Below are 21,437 nucleotides of genomic sequence, written 5' to 3' on the forward strand. Positions count from 1 at the left end.
TTTATACCACAATTGTCTAAAATACATGACTTTAATTTCATTTTTTTAGATCACTGTAGACATTTTCTGTAAAAACGTGATAAAACCACCTGGAGTGGTTTTTAACAAAACAATTATTTTTTCCCAAATCGGGAAACATCATTAGCATACAATATGCCAAAATATGTTTCAACCCCTCAGCATTCTAACAGAGTTTCCTCCTAAGAATTGTTGCAAATTCATGGTTACTATCAAAGTAATGATAGCCCCAAATATTGCAAGTGGCTATTTGCCAGATTCCTGCAGCTCCTTAATCCTGGCTGGGTCTGAGGAAGCTGTTCTCATAGTAAGGTTTTTTTAAATTTGACTTACAGAATTTTATATCCTCTTCAGCAGATGGGCTGACCGGCTTACAGTCTCCATGGTAACAAGGTTTCTGTGCTCTCCCCACCCTTTTTTTTTTTTTTTTTTCAAATAGCCTAAAGTCACAGAAGGGAATGTAGATATTAATAGCATAAGAAATTTCAATGTGAACAACAGTTATTAGGTATACAGCCTTTGATTACTTGTGTCTTGATCCGAAGTCACCTGTGAGACACACAGCAACTCTGATGAAGCGTGAGTGAATAACGACTTCAGTGCTCATTCAGGTCAGTGTGGCAGTTTGTCAAAATGATTGGATATATTGTTCCTTACATCTGTTTACTTATGGGGGACTTACCCACATGTGGAAGACAACTTGTGGGAGTCAGTTTCTCCCTCTACCATGTGGGTCTCAGGGACTGAATTCAGATCGTCAGACTTGGAGGCAAGTGCTTTTACCTACTGAGCCATCTTGCTGGCCCTGACATCCTGTTTAAGTTAGTTTCCACTTCACAACTTCCTTTTTGCTAGCCAATCAGATGATGTGCTGCGTCTCCACTTAGGTCTCAATAGCATAGTAGTAACGAATTAAGCAGTGTGAAAGACATACCAGGCTCTGCTTACTGTGAAGTTTCTATGAACACCCATTTTTGTGTTAAATCTATGTGTGTGTGTGCTAAATATAAAAATAGCATACGTGATTTCATGGGACCACAGCTCATTTGACTTGATTGGCATTTATATTAGTACTTATGACTAACAAAAAAGCATTGCAAACCCCTACCCCAAAAGAATTATAATTACAAACCCAGTGAATGCATGAAGCTATTCTTTAAATGTTTTAATTGCATTTTACTTATTTACTGTGTGTGTGTTTGTGTGTATGTGTATGTAGGTGCATACCACAACCCACCCGAGTGAGTCAGAGGATAACTTGTGGAGTCAATTCTCTCCTTCTACCATGTGGGTCCTGGAGATTGAACTCATGTTGTCAGGTTTCGTGGCAAGTGCCTTTACCCCTGGGCCATCTTTTTGGCCTGATAAGTTATTCTTTAAGGCAAGTATGCTAGGAAGGCATGGAAAGATATTTGTGAAAAACCGATATAGTTAGGTGTGGTATGCATGCCTATAGTCCCAGTGACTTGGGAAGCTAAGGCAGGAGGGCCATGAGCTCATAAGTTTGTAATCAGCCTGGGCAACATAGTGAGAACTCATCTAAAAAAAAAGGATTGGGGTGTGCATCTTTCTAAGATGTGCTCTATTCCTGACTCAGCATATTTGGTCCTCATGGGGGAAATATCAATTCTTATTCTTTTGTATTTAAATTTATTTTTAAATTTTTTTATTGGGTTATGGGAGGCATGTATGTGCATGTGTGTGGCCAGAGTTAGATGGAGGGATGCCTTTCTCAATCATTGTCCACCTTATTTTTTGAAACAAAGTCTCTCATTGAATTTACTGCTCACTGGTTTAGCTAGACTGGCCAGCCAGCAAGCCCCAGGATCTGGCTGTGCCGCCCCAGTACTGGGATTACAAGAATGCTCCACCACATGTGGCTTTAAAATTCTTTTTTATTTTATGTGTATGCATGTTTTGCCTGCATGTATGTAGGTGCATCATGAACATGGAATGCTTGTGGAGGCCAGAAGAGGGCATTGGATCCCCTGAAACTTGAGTTATGGACAATTGTTAGCCATGTGGGTGCTAGGAACTAAACCTGGGTCCTCTGCAAGAGCAGCTGGTGCTCCTAACTACTAAGCCATCCTTAGCACTGCCTTTTTTTTTTTTTTTTTTTGGTCTTTTTGAGACAGAGTTACCCGTAGCCTCAGCTAACCTGGAATTCACTATGTAGACCAGGCTGGCCTTGAACTCACCGAGATCCTTTGCTTCTGCCTCCCTGACTTTTTTTTTTTAAACTAGGATTCTGGAAAATCAAACTCATGTCCTTATGCTTGCATTGGTACCACTTTACCAACTGAGGAGCTCTTTCTCTGGCCTTAAATTTACTTTTTACATGAAATATAAAAGCATAAAATTCCAGCTCACAGGAAAGGACCACAACTCTGGTTCATGGGAGGTGTGCAAGATAGCTTTTGTTGTCAACTTGACACACCTGGGTAGGGGGAGTCGCAATTGGTGAATTGCCTCATTGGACTGGCCTGTGACCATGCCTGTGGGGCATCTTCTTCACTATTCTTCTTGATTGTTGAGTGATGTGGGAGGGCCCAGCCCATTGTGGGTGGTGCCACCCCTGGGCAGGTGGGCCTGTGTTGTATAAGAAAGTAGACTGAACAGGGCCCAGGGGAACAAGCCAGTGAGTAGAGTTCCTCCATGGCCTGTGCTTCAGCTCCTGCCTCCAGGTTCCTGTCCTGAGTTCTTACCTTGGGCTCCCTCATGAACTGTGACTTGGCCAAATAAACCCTTTTCTTCCCAAGTTGATATTGGCCAGTATATTTTGTCACCACAATGGAGAAACAAACTACCACAGTGGGTGGGGCATTGCTATGACAGACCTAATGTTGGTGTTTTTAGGAGGATTGTGGAAGCATTTGGAACTTTGAGCTGGAAAAATCATTGAGTGCTTAGTTTGAGCTTGAAACAGTTATGCTGAAAGAGTCATAGATGATGGAAGCCTGGCTTGTGAGAAGCTTCAAAGGGAAGCAGAGACTATCAGGGCTGTTTGTGGAATATTTTGAATTGGGAATTTGTGGTTTCTGGTTGGCTGGGGCTGAAGAATCAACTGTGATTAAGAAGAGACCAGAACCACTGATGTGAAACCTTTACTTTACTGGGACAATTAATGCTGGTTAGTTGGGGCTGAAAAATCAGCTGTAACAAGAGACCAGCATCACTGTAGCAAAATCTTCTGGGAAGTATTTCCTCAGGGTCAGCATAGAAGCTATGGTCCAGAGGGAGCCTGAGTTTCCATCTCAAGCTGAAAGCAGAACTTGGTAATGTGTAAGTCTTCTGCATGGTTCTGGTGATGAAAGTGTGAAGTGGTCACAGAGCAGTTGAGGCTTGGCACTCTGAGAGGCCAGGAAAGGCCATAGGTGAAAGTGCAGCCTCAGTTCCAGTGAAGCCTCCAGGATTGAAGGGGTTATGGAGAGAATCTGAGGCTTTGCATCCCTAGAGGCCAGAAGAGGCCATTGGTGAAGGTGAAGCCTCAGTTTCAGTGGAGACCCCAGCTTTTTGGAGATGCTAGGACCATGGGATGACCACCAAGGGTAGCAGAAGGTGTGGAATGGAGCCAACTTGGGTCTGTGAGATGAGCTGTGTGAGCTGTGGACAGCAGAGTCAGCAAGTGGAACTGCCAGAACCCTTTAGATCTCAGAAGATCATAAGTGAATCCCAGATGTCCAGCCTTGAGCTACTTTGCTGGACGTAGGTTTTGCTTAGGTGTGCCCAAGTCTTACCTTTTGAAATAAGACAGTACTTGTTTTGGATTTTATAGGAGCCCACGGTTAAGAGACTTTTAAAGGAAGACTATGGACCTTTAAGTGTTTGGAATTTTTAAGGATTGTGGGACTTTTAAGGTTGTATTATGTTGTGATATTGTTAACATCTTTGGGTCAAGAAATGGAAAGGTTGTAGTTTAATAGTGATGTGTTTGTGTGTCAGGTTGACAAGGAGTCAATTGTGCTGGATGGCTTCAGTTGTCAGCTTGACACACCTGGGTAGAGGGAGCCTCAATTGATGAATTGCTTCCATTTTACTGGCCTGTGGCCATGTCTGTGGGGGCATCTTCTTGATTATTCTTCTTGATTGTTGAGTGATGTGGAAGGGCCCAGCCCACTGTGGGTGGTGCCATCCCTGGGCAGGTAAGCCTATGCTGAACAGGGGCCAGGGGAGCAAGCCAGTAAGCAGTATTCCTCCATGGCCTGTGCTTCAGCTCCTGCTTCCAGGTTCCTGTCCTGAGTTCCTCCTACCTTGGGCTCCCTGATGCACTGTGACCCAGGAGATGTAAGTTGAATAAACCCTTTCCTCCCCAAGCTGGTATTAGTCAGTGTATTTTGTCACCACAGTGGAGAATCAAACTAGAACAGGGGGGGACCACAGCTCCTGCTCATGGGAAGGGACCACAGTTCCACAGTCCCCTGGTGGTAGGCTGATGGTGGAACAGATCAGAGGATGGAGGGCTTCCCATTGTTGGGCAGCTGTTTCAGCCTTCTCTAAGTGGGTGCATTCTCCACAACCCCTTCCCTGAGTCCCAGATTGTGCATGGCAGTGGCTTTGGCTCTGTGTTGGACTTATGCTGGAGACAAGGGAGGTTTCGGTCATTTGCAGATTCTAGTCTTGGGAGGACTGATTCTTAATGGACTTTCCACCTTCTTTGCTGGCCAGCTGTGGTCTTGACTCCACGCGTGGTCCTGGGCACCCAGGCCTTGTGCCGCACCTTTCACAGTCTCAGACATCCAGAGATTTCCCATCGTTTGTCTACTACTCTTCTACAGCCCAGTGTGACTTCACGTGTGCCCTACAGAAAATGTCAGACACCTAATTGAACTTCTAGAGATAAAAATCAGTCCGGAAGTTAACAAAATTTAAAAAATAAAATATATTTTATTTAATATATACAATAAAAGCATTAAATTGTACATATTATGAAATACTATATGATCTTTCAAGCAATTTAATTTTGGGGTCTATTCATATTTTGGTGTTGAACCCCTGGCCCCATGCATACTAAGCATACACTGTGGCACTTAACTTTACCCATAGCTCCTTGAGTCTATTTCACATGGTTATTTTTGTGAAGTCATAACAAATTCTTGCTTTTTGAGCTCAAATATTAACAGAAGATTTGTGTGTATGTGTGCATGCTTGTGCAGATTTCTGTATGTGTGGATGCAAGTGTGTATAGAGAGCACCACCCTTTTAAAAAAAATTTTACTATTTTTATTTTATGTGTATGCATGTATTGCCTGCATGTAGGTAAGTGCACCTGTGTCGTGCAATGCCCGCGGAGGACAGAAGAGGCTGTCAGATTCCCTGGAACTGGAGTTATGGACAGTTGTTAGCTGCCATGTGGGTGCTGGGATTCAAACCTGGGTCTTCTGCAAGAACAACCAGTGTTCTTAACCGCTGAGCCATCTCTCCAGCCCCCCAGCTCCCCCCTTTTTTGACAGGGATTTCTCAGTCATTGGTCTGGAACCTACCAAGTGGGCCAGCTGCCTGCCCTCCCTCCCTCCTTTCCTTTCTCATGGGCACTGAACTCAGGTTCTTGTGCTGACTGAACTATCTCCCTAATCTTTGAAAGAAGTTTTTATTCTGTAAAAATATCTGGACTAAAGGAGAATTTTTAAAATTATTATTATTATTATTATTATTATTATTATTATGTGTGCTCATGTGTGCACACACATACCATGGTGGGCATGTGGAGGTCAGAGGACAATGCTGTGCAGTCAGTCCTCTTCTTTATCATGTGGCTTCCCGGAATTGAATTTAGGTCATCAGGCTTGTACAGCAAGCACCCCTCCCCCATAAGCCATCTCACCAGTGCTGGAGAAATTGTTCTATCAAAAACAGAGATGAATTAAGCATACCTGGTATGTCTGGCCCTGTGATGATCTCTTTAATATGATCTGGAGCTAAACTGTTTCAGGATTATATGAGAATCTCGCTTAAATATTTACTAGTACTTTCTGGGATTGAGGAGAGCACTTGCTGTGGAAGCATGTGGCCCTGAGTTTGAATCCCCAGCACATGTGTAAGAAGCTGAGCACTGAACATGTGCCTGGAACCTCAGACCTGGGGGCAGGTGAGGGGCAGACAGGAGGATCACTGGGGCTTGTTGGATACCAGCCTAGCTCCAGGTTCAGTGAACTGTGTCTCAAAGGAGCAAGGTAGAAAGTGATAGGGTAGGATACCCAACCTTCTCCTCCAGCCTCTGAACACTCTTGGGTACTTGTACGTCCTACACATCGAAAGAAAAAACCAAACTCCTCTTCTTGTGTTTTCTGCTGTCATGCTGTCATGGGTTGAGCTGTAAAGATCTGGTGTGGAAGGTCATGTGTGAATGCAGCATTTGGTTCTACTGCAGGGTGTTGTTTGTATGTTGTATGCTCTGATGAGATTTAGTAGGAGGTTGGTTGGGGACAGGTATCTGCTGATGCTGTTTTTATCACTGCTACTTCTGCTCCAGGATCAATTTCCTAGCAGACTCATGACCCACATTCAAGTACCTCCCCCCCAAGCTATTGGTCCTATTTTATCCTAGTTTACCTTGAAAGCCTGTGTGCAGGCAGTTTATTTGGGAAGTAATTCCAAAGAGAGCAGGAATAGAAAGTATAAAAAGCTAATACTAAAATGTATTGATTACTTGGCCAGTCTGGGATCAACTAGTGATTGGTGATACTGTGTATCCCCTGTGAAGTCCTATGAAAGACATGCCAGAACTTCCCACCTTTCAAAATAAAAGCAAAAACAAAACAAAACAAAAAAACCCCCAAACTCAACAAATATAAAAAGATCTACTTGGACACAGGAGTATTCATCCTTTGACTTCTGTCCCATGGCATTGATCAAAGTAGCTCTCCAGGGGTTAGCTCCCCCAGAGTAGGCTGCATATATGTAGTGCTAAGCATCTTATTTGTCAGAGAGACCCATGGCCAGAAAGACAGAGGTCCTCACACCTGTGAAAAGCCAGTCACAGCCTGTTTGGAATGGACTCCTGCATCAATGCCTGGAGTGGAAGGATGTAGAGAATGTGACACGGTTCCTATGTGCTATGAGATGTTAATACCGCTTTCATCAGTTAAATTCTCATGCCACCAATGAAAGGGGGATTCTCTCCATCTTTTCAGAAAGCTATGTGTCTGTGCCTCAGTCTCATATAATAAACTCATACCAACAATCTCACCATCCTGACCCGTCTGATCACTTCCTCAATTCTAGTACTTCCACTTCATTAACAGGATTCCATCATCTTGTCTTCAATCTTTTTGGACCATTCTATTGAATATTCTGACCAGTTTAAGGTGTCCTTACCAGGTTTTTGAAACTCAAAGTCATGAGGTAATGTTCCTGTGCCAATATTTTTCCACCCTTTAATATTTTACATCCCTTGAGCCAAAATCTTCAGAATTCACTCCAAATAGTACAGTCTTGGTTCCTAATGATACATACTCCTTTGATAAATAAGCAAGTTATTCTGTAGCAGGATCTACATTTTCTTGTCTTGGCTGTTCTGAGACCTCACTATTAGTTATTGGCTTAGAGGCAGAGGTGAAGTAGCAGTAGATTTTTAAAAGGGTGATGGCTGGGGCTGGAGTGGTTAAGAGCACTGGCTGTTCTTGTAGAGGACTTGGGTTCAATTCCCACCACCCACATGATGAATAACAACTATCCTTAACTCCAGTTGCAGGGGATCTGACGTCCTCTTCTGGCCTCTATGGGCATTGTATGCATGCAGTACACTTATATACATGCAGGCAAAGCACTCATACACATCAAATAAATAAAAAATAAGTAAAAAAATTTTAAAAGGTCAGAGTCGCCTTGTTAGGCACTGGTATGGTTTGGATATAAAGTGTTCTCTAAAAGACTTATATGTTGAGAGTGTGGGGTCCTTAGCTGGTAGTGTGGTCCCCAGTTGAGATGTGTTGGATCATCAGAGTTCTAACCTAATCAATTCATACTTTGATGGATTCATAATAGATGGAATTATTAGAAGGCGGTACCTGGTTGGAGGAAGTAGGTAGGAATGTGACCTGGACAGATATACTTTATTGCTGGCCTCTTTCTGTCTCCCTGCTTTCTGTCTGCTTTGAGGTGAGCAGCTCTGCCTTGCTGTCTCCTTCATCCATGATGCTCTGCACAGACTCAAGAACAATAGAGCCAACAACCATTGGCTGAAACCTTGGAAACTGTGGAATCTTTTCTCCTTTCAATTGCTTCTCTCAGGCAATGAAAAGTCTAACACAGGCATCCACCTGTGTGAGGACTTTGCAGGGCCTCTAAGCAAAGGGGAGTGTGCTTGCCTCTAGCAAGAAAGGTCCTGTTGTTAATGGCCTGGAGAGTTCAGGGAACTCCAAGATTGGGGATTCTTAGGATCATTTGCTTAAATGCTCAAATTCCTATCAGAGTCCTGACAAACTGCATTTTATCTATTAAAAAGTCTTTCAACTTTACAATTAGTTTCTTAGGTCAATTTTCAGCACTATTTACCCTCTGGTTTCGGGAAATGAGTCAACCAAAAGGCTGATAGGCCTACCAAATTAATAGTTAATTGACCTGGACATGTAATTTTATATCTCCCCACCCCCCTCCAGACATTGGGTATCTTCTTTGATCACTCTCCATGTTATTTTCTTAAAGTTAAAAAAATTATTTATTTTATGTGCATGAGTGTTTTGCCTGCATGTGTGTAAGTGCATCTGTGTCATGCAATGACCATAAAAGGCAGAAGAGGGCATCAGATACTCTGGAACTGGAGTTACAGATGGTTGTTAACCACCAAGTGGGAGCTGGGAACTGAATCTGGGTCCTCTGCCAAGAGCAGCCAATGCTCTTAACCCCTGAGCCTCTAGCACCTCTCCACATTATTTTTTGAGACAAGATCTCTCACTGAACCTGAAGCTCATTGATTTGTCTCGTCTGACTGGCATATAAGCTCTAGGGGTCTACCCATTTCTGCTCTCCAGGTGCTGGGGTTACATATGTGTGCTGTCACATCCAGCTTTTATATGGGTGCTGGGGATCTGAACTCATGTCCTCATGCTTATGCAACAAGCACTTTATTGACTGAGACATCTCCCAGTCCCTTATTTTACCTTTTTGACACTTCCAAAGTGCACAAAAGGTAGACAACGCCATTGTTCTTATAATTACAACCCCCTGTTCTTCAAGTACTACAACTGCCACATGATTGAGTACCTCTTCCCTACTCAGCACAGGGGAAGAGTGTTAGTAATGCAACACTGCTATAGACTAGGAGTTATTGCCATCAAGTTTACCACTAGTGATGCAGGATAAAGCCAGTTCCATAATCTAGAGGGTGTACTTTGTAAGGGTACCTGCTCATGACCTTTCTTAGCATGGATCTCTCTGCAAAGGCAGAGCCTGAGATAAGTGCTTGCATGTAGGTAGTTGATTTGGAATGTGATCTCTGTTGGAGTAAATGATTTAGTAAGAGAAAAAGCAAAGAATGCTAGTACAAGCATTTCTCATGTGACTGCCATTGAGGGTAATGGCTCCTTGACCTCAGATGCCTTTTCAGAAACCCTGTAACATGCGTCTTAGAAGTGTCTGTGTGGGGACTGAAATGAGGAGGCATGTATTCATTGACTTCTGTCCACATTGGCAAGAGGGGCCCACAGACATTGAATCCCATACTATTGGGTTGTTGATGAGTAAGTGTGGCGTTTCTAAGCCTTGGTTGGCATTAGAAAGCTCCAGGGAAAGCACTGGATATGTGGAGAGGTGGAGAAGGGTGCAGAGGCAAGGTACTGACCAAGGTGCTTGAATATGGTTGAAGCCGGCACAGGCCTGGTTCTGGCAGCAGGGGCTGGAGAAGATGCAGGGTGAGAGGCTCCTACTTGATCCATTGGTTAGATGCAGTTTCTTATTATGTTCACTAAATGTACACATCTTTTCTATTTTTCTTTTTTTCTTTTTTCTTTTTTGGTCTTTTTGAAGCAGGGTCTCCCTGTAAGCCCCAGCTGTCCTGGAACTCACTATGTAGACCAGGCTGGCCTTGAACTCACAGAGCTCTGCCTGCCTCTGCCTCCCAAGTGCTGGGACTACAGGCATGTGCCACCACACCCGGCTTCTATTTTTCTATAATATGAATATATTTAGTTTTTATAATCAAGAATAATCTTTTAAAAATATTTTATTTATTATTTTTATTTTATGTGTACGCATGTATTGCCTGCATACAGGCAAGTGTACCTATGTCATGCAATGCCTGTGGAAGACAGAAGAGGCTATCAGATCCACTGGAACTGGAGTTATGGACAGTTGTTAGCTGCCATGTGGGTGCTGGGATTCAAACCCGGGTCTTCCGCAAGAACAACCAGCAGTGTTCTTAACCGCTGAGCCATCTCTCCAGCCCCAAAAATAATCTTAAGAAATAATTTCCTTTTTAAAGTATTATAGGGGCTTGCTGGAGAGATGGCTCAAAGGTTAAGAACACTCACTGCTCTTCTAGAGGACCAGGGTTCAGTTCCCAGCACCCACCTGGTGCCTAGCAACTGTCTGTAACTCCGGTTACAAGGGATCTGATCTGACACTTTCTTCTGACTTCCGTGGTCATTGTACACACATGGTACACTTACATACACACAGGCAAAATATTCATACACATAAAATAAAAATAAAGTATCATAATCATAAAGTGAGGATATATAGCATTGTTTGGAGACAAGGAAAAGCGAGGAAGATAGAAGAGAGGGGATTAGCGAATAATTAAACTGCTGCTTGCCGTTACCTCCCAAGTGGACTATAGGGAAGCTAAACATTACAGAAAGAAGGCTGAATTGGTATTGGGAGAAATCCTTGAAGTTTTGGCTAAAACAACTTACTGTTGACAATCCTTTCTGAGCCCTTAAGTTTTCTTTTACTTATGGTTGTTTGTGTCCACCTACCTTCTAGCCAAACCTTCAAAATGGAAGGCACTGGCTAGAAGTGAAATTGCTATGGGAAGAAGTGTAGAACCTTTCTTGAAAATGGGAACACCTCTGGGTTTTAAGGTGGGGCACAGATATGCATGGAAAAGTTTACTATATAAGTAAGAGTATATATTAAGTGCCTACTCTGTGCTAGGCACCTGACATAGAAAGGTGAGCAGGAATCAGCCCTTGCCCTAAAGGGAAGTTCCTTCTGTTGCTTACGCAGTTTTATAGGAACATTTCTGTGTAGCAGCTGCCTGGGGACCAAGGGTCAAAACTTCTTTATTTAATACTGGGTATGTAGTTTGCTGGTGAATTGCATAGTCAGACATATAGATAGGATTACTTGGACTTCATGACCATCTACACAGATTTTCTCATCTAGTTTCTTTGCATGTAAAAAAAATTTAATTTATTTGAGACAGAATCTTGTTAAGTATCCAGCCTTTTCTAGAACTTGTGATCTTCCTAACTGTAACTCCAAAGTGCTGGAGTTACAGGAGTACCACCACACCCAGCTTACCTCTATATTTTTGATACAATTATTGATCAACTTATTATAGCTGATTATTACAAATTAGTCTGTTTTTGTTCTTTCCCTTCTTTTTTAAAAATATTTTTATTTATTCTTGTCGGGTGTGGTGGTGTCTGCCTTTAATCCCAGCACTCGGGAGGCAGAAGCAGGCAGATCTCTGTGAGTTCAAGGCCAGCCTGGTCTACATAGTGAGTTCTAGGCCAGCTGGGGCTACAGGGAGACCTGTCACAAAAAGACCAAAATTTTTTTTTTTAATTTAATCTTTGAAAATTTCAATGATGTATTTTGATCATATTCGTCCCCCCTATTTCCCTCTCCAGTTTTCCCTAACCCCTCCTCCACATCCCCTTCCCAACTTCATGTTCTTTCTCTCCTTTTTAAAATCTCCTGAGTCTAATTAGTGCTGCCCATAGGCACATGGGTGTGGAGCCATTCACTGGGGCATGGGCAACCTACCAGTGGCCACACCCTGAAGGAAGATGACTCTCCCTTCTCCAACAGTCATCAACTGGCAATAGCTCCTCAGCTGGGGATGGGACCTCATGAGTCCCTTTCCCATCCATGGTAGAATTTTGACTGATTTGATCTTGTGCAGTTAACCACAGCTTCTAAGTTCATCAGTGTAATAGCCATTTCCTGTCCAGAAGACGGCATTTCACAGAACTCCTGCCATCCTCCAGCTCTTACAGTCTTTCTTCTCCCTCTTCTGGAGATATTCCCTGAGTCTTAGGGGAAGGAGGTTAATATAGGTACTTAGGGTTAAGCACTCACAGTTACTTATTCTCAACACTTTGTCCAGTTATAGGTCTCTTTGTTAACTGCTGCATACTGCAAAAAGAAGCTTCTCTGAACAAGGTTGAGAGCAGCATATATCTATGGGCATAAACATAAATGTTCAGAAAGTAGTCTGACAGCAGGGACACTTAGCAAAAGAATTCTAGTAGGTTCCTCCCTAGAGCCTATGACCCAGCCATGGGCTTTTGACTAAGTTTACAGTACCGTGATTTCTTCTTGTTGCATATTATTTGAGATATATATACATACTGTTTCAAAGTATATCTAAATATTCTGGTATATATACAAAAATGAAGTTTAAAAATGGAAAAAGTAGAACTCCGGTGGGTTTTGTTGCATGTGTGTGTGTGGGGGGGTGTTTGACTTAGATATCTATGGTTGCACTCCTGTGCTGCCACAGATGTGAATCTTGAGAGATGTTTGGGTTCATGTTCTTGCAACACTAGACATAAGCAGACCTAAAGTGACCTCTGCATATGTTTTTATCTGGAAGACTGTCTTCCAAGTACCTCAGGACTAATTTCCAGTACTCTGCAGTACAAAAGACTATTGCTGCTTTGTCTGCTGAGAATTGTAATGATTCTTAAACAGAGGTGACAGCCTGTGTTTGTAGACAGGTTTTGTTTGGCTCACCATTAAGGAAAAAAATATTTTGAATGACTGCCAATATTTGAACTTTGGGAATTTTATACACACACACACACACACACACACACACACACACACACACACACACACACACACACACACACACACACACACAGGGTGGGGGGATGAGTCTGGGACTAGAGAGATGGCTCAGCACTTAAGAGCACTAGTGACTCTTGCACAGGACCTGAGTTCAGTTCCCAGCACTCACATGGTGACTAACAACCAGCTGTAACTCCGGTTCCAGGGGATCCGACGCCCTCTTCTGGCCTCTGTGAGCATTGCATGCAGGTGGTGCGCTTGCATGCAGGGAAAACACTCATGCACATAAAACAAAAATAAATAAAAATTTAAAAGTCTGAATTTTCAACTCTTCTGGGAAACTTGTGAGGACTGCCAGATTTTGTGTGCCTTTTGGTCCATTTGTTCTTCTAGGGAGACAGTTATCTACAGACGATCAGTGCCCGGCATCTCCTTTTGAGAGGAATCTACTTTCTTGGTTCTCGCAACCTTCCCCTCCACCATGTCTCACACCTAGCATGGCACTTCTGTTTATGCTACTTGTATGTCTATTGTGGTATTTGTTTCCTGTGATATAAATTATCTTGAGTGGTTAATGTTAATAGAGGTTTCTTAAAATTAGATAATGTGCAGAAAACTCATTCAAATCTCATTTTGTGGGGTAAACAAAATCTCATTTTGTTTACCTGGCTTATTGGCTCAGAGCTCCAAGCCCTTGGTCAGGCACCTCCACTGGAGTGGACTTGCACAGCATGATTTACTGTGTAGCTCCTAGAGTGAGGGTCCTTGACTTCAGAGTCTGCCTTTGCCATTTAAAAATATATATTTTATTTTTTTAATTTTATGTGTATGAGTGTATTGCCTGCATGTATGTGAGTGCACCCATGTCGTGCAATGCCGTGGAGGTCAGAAGAGGGCTTTGTATTCCCCTGGAACTGGAGTTAAGGACAGTTCGTAGCCGCCATGTGGGTGCTGGGAATAGAACCCAGGTCTTCTGCAAGAGCAGTCGGTGCTCTTAACCACTGAACCATCTCTCCAGCCCCATGCCTTTACCAAGTGGGGGCCTTGGGTACATTAAGTAACCACTCTCTGTCTCAGTTTCTTCATCTGCTAAAGGGAGATAAAATAAATGAATATATGAAAGTAAAGGTTAGTAACATTGTCTGGCTCATAATCAGCATTTAATGTGTGCTGACTGTTATCTTTAATTAACAATTCCTTTTATTAGGTATTTAATAATGGCTATGAAGAGGTTTGCAACTACCAGGAGAATATCTCAACTAGTATGAATAAGGAATCCTATGTGTAGAATGATCTGTTTCAGTGCACTGAACATTAGTTAGCTAATCACAAATACATGTGTATGAAACTCCCACTAGCATTCCAGCCATTCTGAGGGTAAGTTCAGCTGCTTCTCCCTCAGGGGTCAGTGAATGGCTCTGTGTGGAGAAGCCCAGGGAGCTGCCTCTGCCCTGGCCCATCTGGACCTTCCTTGACTCATCTGCTGATCCTTCTCTGCATGATTGTGCTGGCCCACGCCGACTGCTGATCTGAGTCCTAAGGCACTTTGGGGCACTTCCTTGTCCCAAAACTGGTATGCTAATTTCAGAGAAGTGCTAGCTTTCTGTCTAAATTTGCTCATAGCTCACACCTCACATCTTGTCTTCTGTTTCCTTTCTAATTTGTCATTATGTAGGTCTGTGCAAAACCACACTTTAAGGAAGTTCCTTCTCCTCCAGTGTCCTCAGCCAAATGTCTGCAGTCTGTCCTTGGCCAAGGCGCAGCTCTTTTGGGCTGTGTTATGTGAGGGGAAGAACAGCTCTTCTGCTGGTAGAAAGGGAAGCTCCAAGTTCTGAGCTTTCTGAAGAGCCTCTTTCCTCTTCAGAGATGAGAAGCTTATGCTGCCTTGTGTCCACTTTGGCCTAGCTGCCAAAGCTCTCCTCCGTGCTCCATGCTCAGCTGGATATGCACCACCTTGACTTGAGGGACACATGTGTCTGTTACAAGTGCTGTTCTGAGTGGTACTTATTTTGTGCATGAGTGTGTGTGTATGTGTGTGTGTGTGTGTGTGTGTGTGTGTGTACATGCATGTGTGCACTCATATGACAGAAGATAACTTGTGGGAGTTGGTTCTCTACTGAATTCTACCCTGTGGGTTCTGAGGATTGAAGTCAGGTTGTCAACCTTGGTGGCAAATGCCATTATCCACTGAGCCACCTTGCTGGCCTGTGTTGCGATGATTTAACAAACTTCCTCTATAGAGCTGACACAAATCATAAAGGGAAGATACAAATAAATAAATAATAAATAAATAAAATTTTAAAATGGCACACAAGAGCTGTTAGTTCTGGCCAGCCTTGGCCAACAATGTTACCGAGACCCCAAGCTGGGGATAGGTCACAGCACCTTGGCTCCCTAAGTACTGTTTATCTAATATTCCGTGCTTCATTTTTACTTTCTACCCATTGTGATATATTAGAAATTCCAAATGTTGGCCTCTGCTTATTATTGGGCAAATGAAAAGAAATTTTGGGGCAATTTTCCTAAATAATGTAGATGGAAAATGAATTTCTATAATACTCTTAAGTATTTGCTGAAATTACTTAGGGTATGTATTAGTGAGGGTTCTCTAAAGAAGCATAGCTGATAGAATGAATCTATCTATCTATCTATCTATCTATCTATCTATCTATCTATCTATCATCTATCTATCTATCTATCTATCATCTATCTATCTATCATCTATCTATCTATCTATCTATCTATCATCTATCATCAATCATCATCTGTCTATCTGCCTACCTACCTATCATCTATCTGAAGGGAATTTATTAGATTGGCTTATAGGATAGGGCCCAGTAATTCAGTAATGGCTGTCTCACACTGAAGAGTCTGAGAATCCTGTCGTTTCTCAATCCATGAAGCTGGATGTCTCAGCAGTCCCAATCTGGCACTGAAGGCCTGGAAGATTCCTGGAGAGCTTCTGTTCTTCAGTCTATGTTGGAACCTGGAGTTGGTTCTAATATCAGCAAAGGAATGCCATAGCAACAGGATAGATGAACTTGTCAGTGGGAGTGAAGGCAAACAGGCAAAACGCAGACATTCCCTTTCTTCCATGTCCTTTTATTTGGGCTGCCACCCAAAAATGCTGCCCACATTTAGGGTGAGTCTACTAGTTGACTTCTTGATACTCTGATCAAGAAAATCCCTTACTAGAGTGACCAGTGGCTTGAGTTTTAGTTGATTCTAGATCCAGTCAAATTGACAACCAAGATTAGCCATCACAGGGTATCATAAATATCCCTAGTTGTTATTTTAATGATCATCTTTCATTCCACTATTTGAGACAACCAGCTAGCTACATTTGGAAATATCCATTGCCTTTCCCGTCCTACTTAGGAAACTGGAACCCTCTACATTTGGTCTGGAAAGGGACTTGAGCAAGTCACTCAGCATCTGTAAAATGTACTGTTTAAGCCCTTTCTGTTCCACACAGTTTCAGGAGATGCAAATAAACTTTAGTTAAAGTTGTTTTTAAAAGTAAATTGTGATACATGAGATATTTTTCACTTCACAATATCAATTTAGTAAATATTCAATAAGTAATCTGTGTTTCCTAAATGAATGAAATTTTTGCTCTATTTTAAAGTTGTAATTTTTTAAATTAAAAATACATACTCATTACAAAGCATTCGAGAGACACAGAAAAGTGTAAAAATCCTCTACAATGCAGTAAGTAATTTATTAACTTTTGGTATATACCCACAATTTCCTGTACATATGTACACATGGAGGCAAGTGTATTTTTTAAAACAATTTATGTATCTTAATACTTGCTCTTTTCATCTGACTATATTATATTCATCTTCCAGTTAATGAGATGCAGTTCATCACTGTTAATTTAATGTATATCTATATATTAAATGGTTTACTTAATTGGTCCCTGTGTTGGACATTTGGATTCTTGTAGAAATAATATTGATGTTTTATTTTCTTATAATAATTTCTTAGAATTGGACTCTAATCTGAGACTGTAACATACACTCTCCCTTCCCCTCCTGCAGCGATTTGTGGGATAGCTAGTAATGTGGATTGTCTGCCCTTTAAAAGACTGCTACCAGGGGGCTGGAGAGATTGCTCCGTGATTAAGAACATTTGCTGCTCTTGCAGAAGACCCAGGTTTGGTTCCCAGCACCCACATGGTTGCTCATAACCACCTGTAACTCCAGTTCCAGGTGATCTGACACACTTTTCTGGCCTTCTGGGCACCAGTCATCCATGTGGTGCTTATATATGCATGTAGGCAAAACACTTATATACATTCTTTCTTTCCATCTATCTATCTGTCTAGAAAGTCTGTCTGTCTATCTGAGCTGTCTTAATAAGACTACCTAAACTATTTTGAGATGCATGGCATGTTATAGCATTGGATTTATCAGAGCAATAGTTTTTTTCTTGAGCCTATATAAAGGAGTTATAGTTATTTGAAATACCTGAGGATATTTTTATAATACACTTTTCCTTGTAGTCCAGCACAGTGGGTCACCATGGAATTAATAATGCATTAATAATTAATTTTAAATGTGAACGTTTTAGTGTAATAATACATAGTATAGTGAACATTCAGCAAAAATTTACCTAATCCTGAATGCATAATCAACTATTTGCTGTGTTTTAAGGCTGTAAAGATGAATGAAACTTGGTAATTTTTCTTAACACACCTAGTCTAGTAGGAGAGACAGACATGGAAACAAATAATTTTAAAACGTCGTGGCAGGCTTTATTATATTATACTGTGTCCTTGGAAAAGTACAGGGCTTTCTTTTTACTCTCTGACCTAGAAGAAATTAGGGAGAAGAATGGTAACTCATATACCTTCCAAGGGTCAGGTCAGTTGAGAATCTCTGACAGAGAGAGAGAGAGAGAGAGAGAGAGAGAGAGAGAGAGAAAGAGAACAAGAGAGAGAATTTTCACTAACTTAATGTCCAGTATTCTCTTTTATATTTTGGGGATTTGGGGGATTTTAAAGCCTGTTTCTTTATACTATGAATACTCTTCTTTTTTTTTTTTTTTTTTTTTTTGTCTTTTTGAGACAGGGTCTCCCTGTAGACCAGGCTGGCCTTGAACTCACAAAGATCCGCCTGCTTCTGCCTCCCAAGTGCTGGGACTAAAGGTGTGTGCCACCACGCCCAGCATGAATAGTCTTTTGTATACACAGAAGTCCTGAGTGAATGGGCTGCTTGTTGTTAGGTTTTTCCATCAGTTATCTATTGTTGCAAGAACAAGTCTTTTCTCATCTCACAGTTTCCATGGTTCAGGAAGTTGGGTATGGCTGAGTTAGGTCCTTTGTGCCACCTGTAGTCACAAGGCTGTGTCAGGGAGGGTGTCATCCAGGGCTAGGGTATCATCTGAAGACCTGTGTGTGGAAACCTTGTTTCCAAGCGCCTACAGGGGTTGTGGCAGAATGTATTTCCTTCAGGTCTACAAGATTGAGAGGTTCAGTTCCTTGTTGACTGTGGATGGACCAGCCTCAAGTTCCTGTGGGTCTCCAGCCAGTGAGAGGAAATCTTCAAGATGAAAGTAGCAATCTCTTGTACTGTGATCACAAAAGTAATGTCTCCCCATGTAGACCTATTTTATTGGTTAAAAACATATTACTAATGGTCAGGAGGTTGTCCAAGACCAGGGATAACAGGAGGCAGTGTCATAGGGGCTGCCTAAGAAGCTGCCCAGCACAGTTTCAGTGTCAGCATAAGGTGTTTGTCTGTGGCAGTAAGAAATAGCCACAAGACATAGAACTAAGAATTAGAACTCAGTGAAGGCAGAAAGTGAGGGTGTCAGGATGTGCAAGAACGAGCGCCACTCTCTACTCATCCTGTGGGTGAACATTGAACTTTCCACAGGGCATGGAATTAGGATGGAAGTCAATGCTAACTAAAGCCCAAAGGCAGCATGGTTCCATGTGGGCTATAATCATGATAGAATTATGAAGGAAATGCAGGGCTTTCCCAGAGAGAGTCTACTCATTGCTTGGTGAAGTTGAGAAGACTTGGCTAAGGAGGTGGTGTCTGCTTCTTCTGCTCTGTGTTACAGAAAGAAAGTACATTCTAGAGTACAGGTATTTTCAGTAGTCCTTCGTTTTGTAAACAACAACAAAAAAAATGGATGAGGCTTGAGTGTGTGAAAGATGGGACGTAATTGCAGCAAATGAGCTCAAGAAGCTCTTGGGGCATGAAATTGCTGAATTACTAATTTCTCAACAATCTTGTGTCTATTGGTGAGCCAGCTGATAAAAGGGAAGGTGGCGAGGGGAAACCACCTTAGAAGGTGATTTTATGGTAAGTCAGGTCTGTGGTGATGTGAAAACATTCCTTCTGTAGGCTCTTGCTGCTGTGGGCCTTGAATGCTCTTTGTTACACTGCCCAAGTTCTATCTTCTTCTTCCTTTGTAGTCAAAAGTAGAACATTTCCAAGGGTACAGTTACTCTGAAGATAGTTATTTCTCTTGGCAATAACTTTATATCTTAGAACAAGGGGTGGGGGAATCACCTTTCTTCCTAGACTTCAAAGCTATTGTAAAGATTAATTAATAATTCTGAAAGCCCATGGAAGCTTAAAAGCTTCACTTAGCCTTATGAGCATTCAGTAATAATCAAGGTAGTAATCAGAGAGCAGCAGGACTCAGCAGGGTGTGAAAAGGTCATTCTCAGTCTTGCAGGCCTGTGGGCTACAATGAGTCTGGCCAAGGAGAGGCCCTGCTGTGGCAGTAGAAAAGAAGTGATGCTTAAGAAACACAGGCTGGAAAAAAAGGCTTCTTTAAAAGAGTCTGGGGACTGGAGAGATGGCTTAGCCGTTAAGAGTACTTCCCCATCTTCCAGAGGACCCAGCAGCATGTCCCACAGCTCAATACTGCCTGTGACTCCAGCTCCAGGGAATGACTCCCTCTTCTGGCCTCTGAAGGTACTATGTTCATCTCTCTCTCTCTCTCTCTCTCTCTCTCTCTCTCTCTCTCAGATACACACATACTTAAAAATAAAATTAAAAAATAATTTTAAATAAAAAAATATTAAAAAGAAAAGAGACAAGGACATTTAGGGTCATAAACTTGACTCATTTGGCCTTAATATATCTGACAGAGTACATGGAATCCAGCAGGGGGGCTATCAGAGGCATGCAAATGGGGAAGGGGTCTAAATATGATCAAAATATAGTGTATGAAATTCACAAAAATTTAATTAAAAAATAAAAGAGATGGCTATGACACCAAAGCACAAATAACCAAAGAAAAATATAAGTGTTTTAGATTTCATCAAAATTAAAAAGTTGGGTAGGGGTATAGCTCAGGCCCAGAGCACATACTTAACACTCACAAGGCCTTGGGTGCCATCCCTAGAAATACATAAATAATATTTAAAAACCTCATATTTCAAAAGGATGGCAACAAGAAAGTGAGAAAACAAACCACAAAATAAGTAAAATGTTTGCAAATGACGTATCTGATAAAGGATTTATGTCTGAAGAATTTTACAATACAATAATAAAAATAGGCAAGGATCTGAAGAAGTTACACCAGTGCCCAGTAATTATGACTGATGCCACAATTCAGTGATACCTGATCCAAGAAAAAGTCTTGGAGTTGTTTAAACCAAGAATGAGCTTGACCTGTTCTCAGAACTAATCCTTCTGGTTTCTCTCAGAACTGTTCCTCCAACAAAGGGTATACTTTGTTATCTATTTAAACAGTTCATCCAGCATGCTGTGGGAAAGAAATGAGGAACTCTGTCTTATCAGGGAAGAATTTTCCCTTTCTGACCCCCTACTGATCCAGAACAGCATACAGAACCACAAACAGATGTTGTTTTCAACATAATCTGTGGCTAATTCATTGCTTCCAATGTCACTGTTTTCAGCAGTGATACTATCACAACATACTCATGAACATACAAGTATTCTAGATCAGGGGCAAGGAAGGATCATGGAGCGAAATAGGGAACATAATAAGATTAAAGCTATGTGTTTAGCTCAGCTTGTCAAAGTTGATTACAAGAGGAGCCCAAGGTCCCAGTAAGATTGTTTATATTGTTTTCCTAAAGTCTACCTAGATTTAATGAAGCTGATTATACAGTAGGAAGGCAAATTGAATAGATAGTGTTGAATGATCTCAAAACACAAGATTAACTTTTACTACAAGGTTACCTTAGACAGGAAGCATCCCTAGAAAAAATCATTTCTATAAGTAATCACATAAGAAAAGATGCTCAGTATCTTAAGTCATGAAGGAGATACAAATAAAAACCAGAATGAGATATTACTTTAACCACTAAGCTGTCTATAACAAAAAGATAATTTTGGGAAGAATGTGGAGAAACTGTAATCCTCACACATAGCTATTAGGATTACAAAATAAGACAGTTGCTTTGCAAGAATTTGGTTGTCCTTTAAGAGGCTAAATGTAGTGTTATCTTATGACCCAACAGTTTATTC

The 21,437-nt window shown here is 41.6% G+C and overlaps 1 protein-coding gene across 2 annotated transcripts in view; it reads left to right on the forward strand.

The window, feature by feature from the left end:
- Cacnb4 (calcium voltage-gated channel auxiliary subunit beta 4) overlaps positions 1-21,437 on the forward strand; it is a 283,798-nt gene that overhangs the window by 23,821 nt on the left and 238,540 nt on the right. The window lies entirely within an intron of this gene.

The sequence above is a fragment of the Nannospalax galili genome, unplaced genomic scaffold (assembly GCF_000622305.1).
Source record: "Nannospalax galili isolate Female #2095 unplaced genomic scaffold, S.galili_v1.0 scaffold499, whole genome shotgun sequence".
NCBI lineage: Eukaryota > Metazoa > Chordata > Mammalia > Rodentia > Spalacidae > Nannospalax > Nannospalax galili.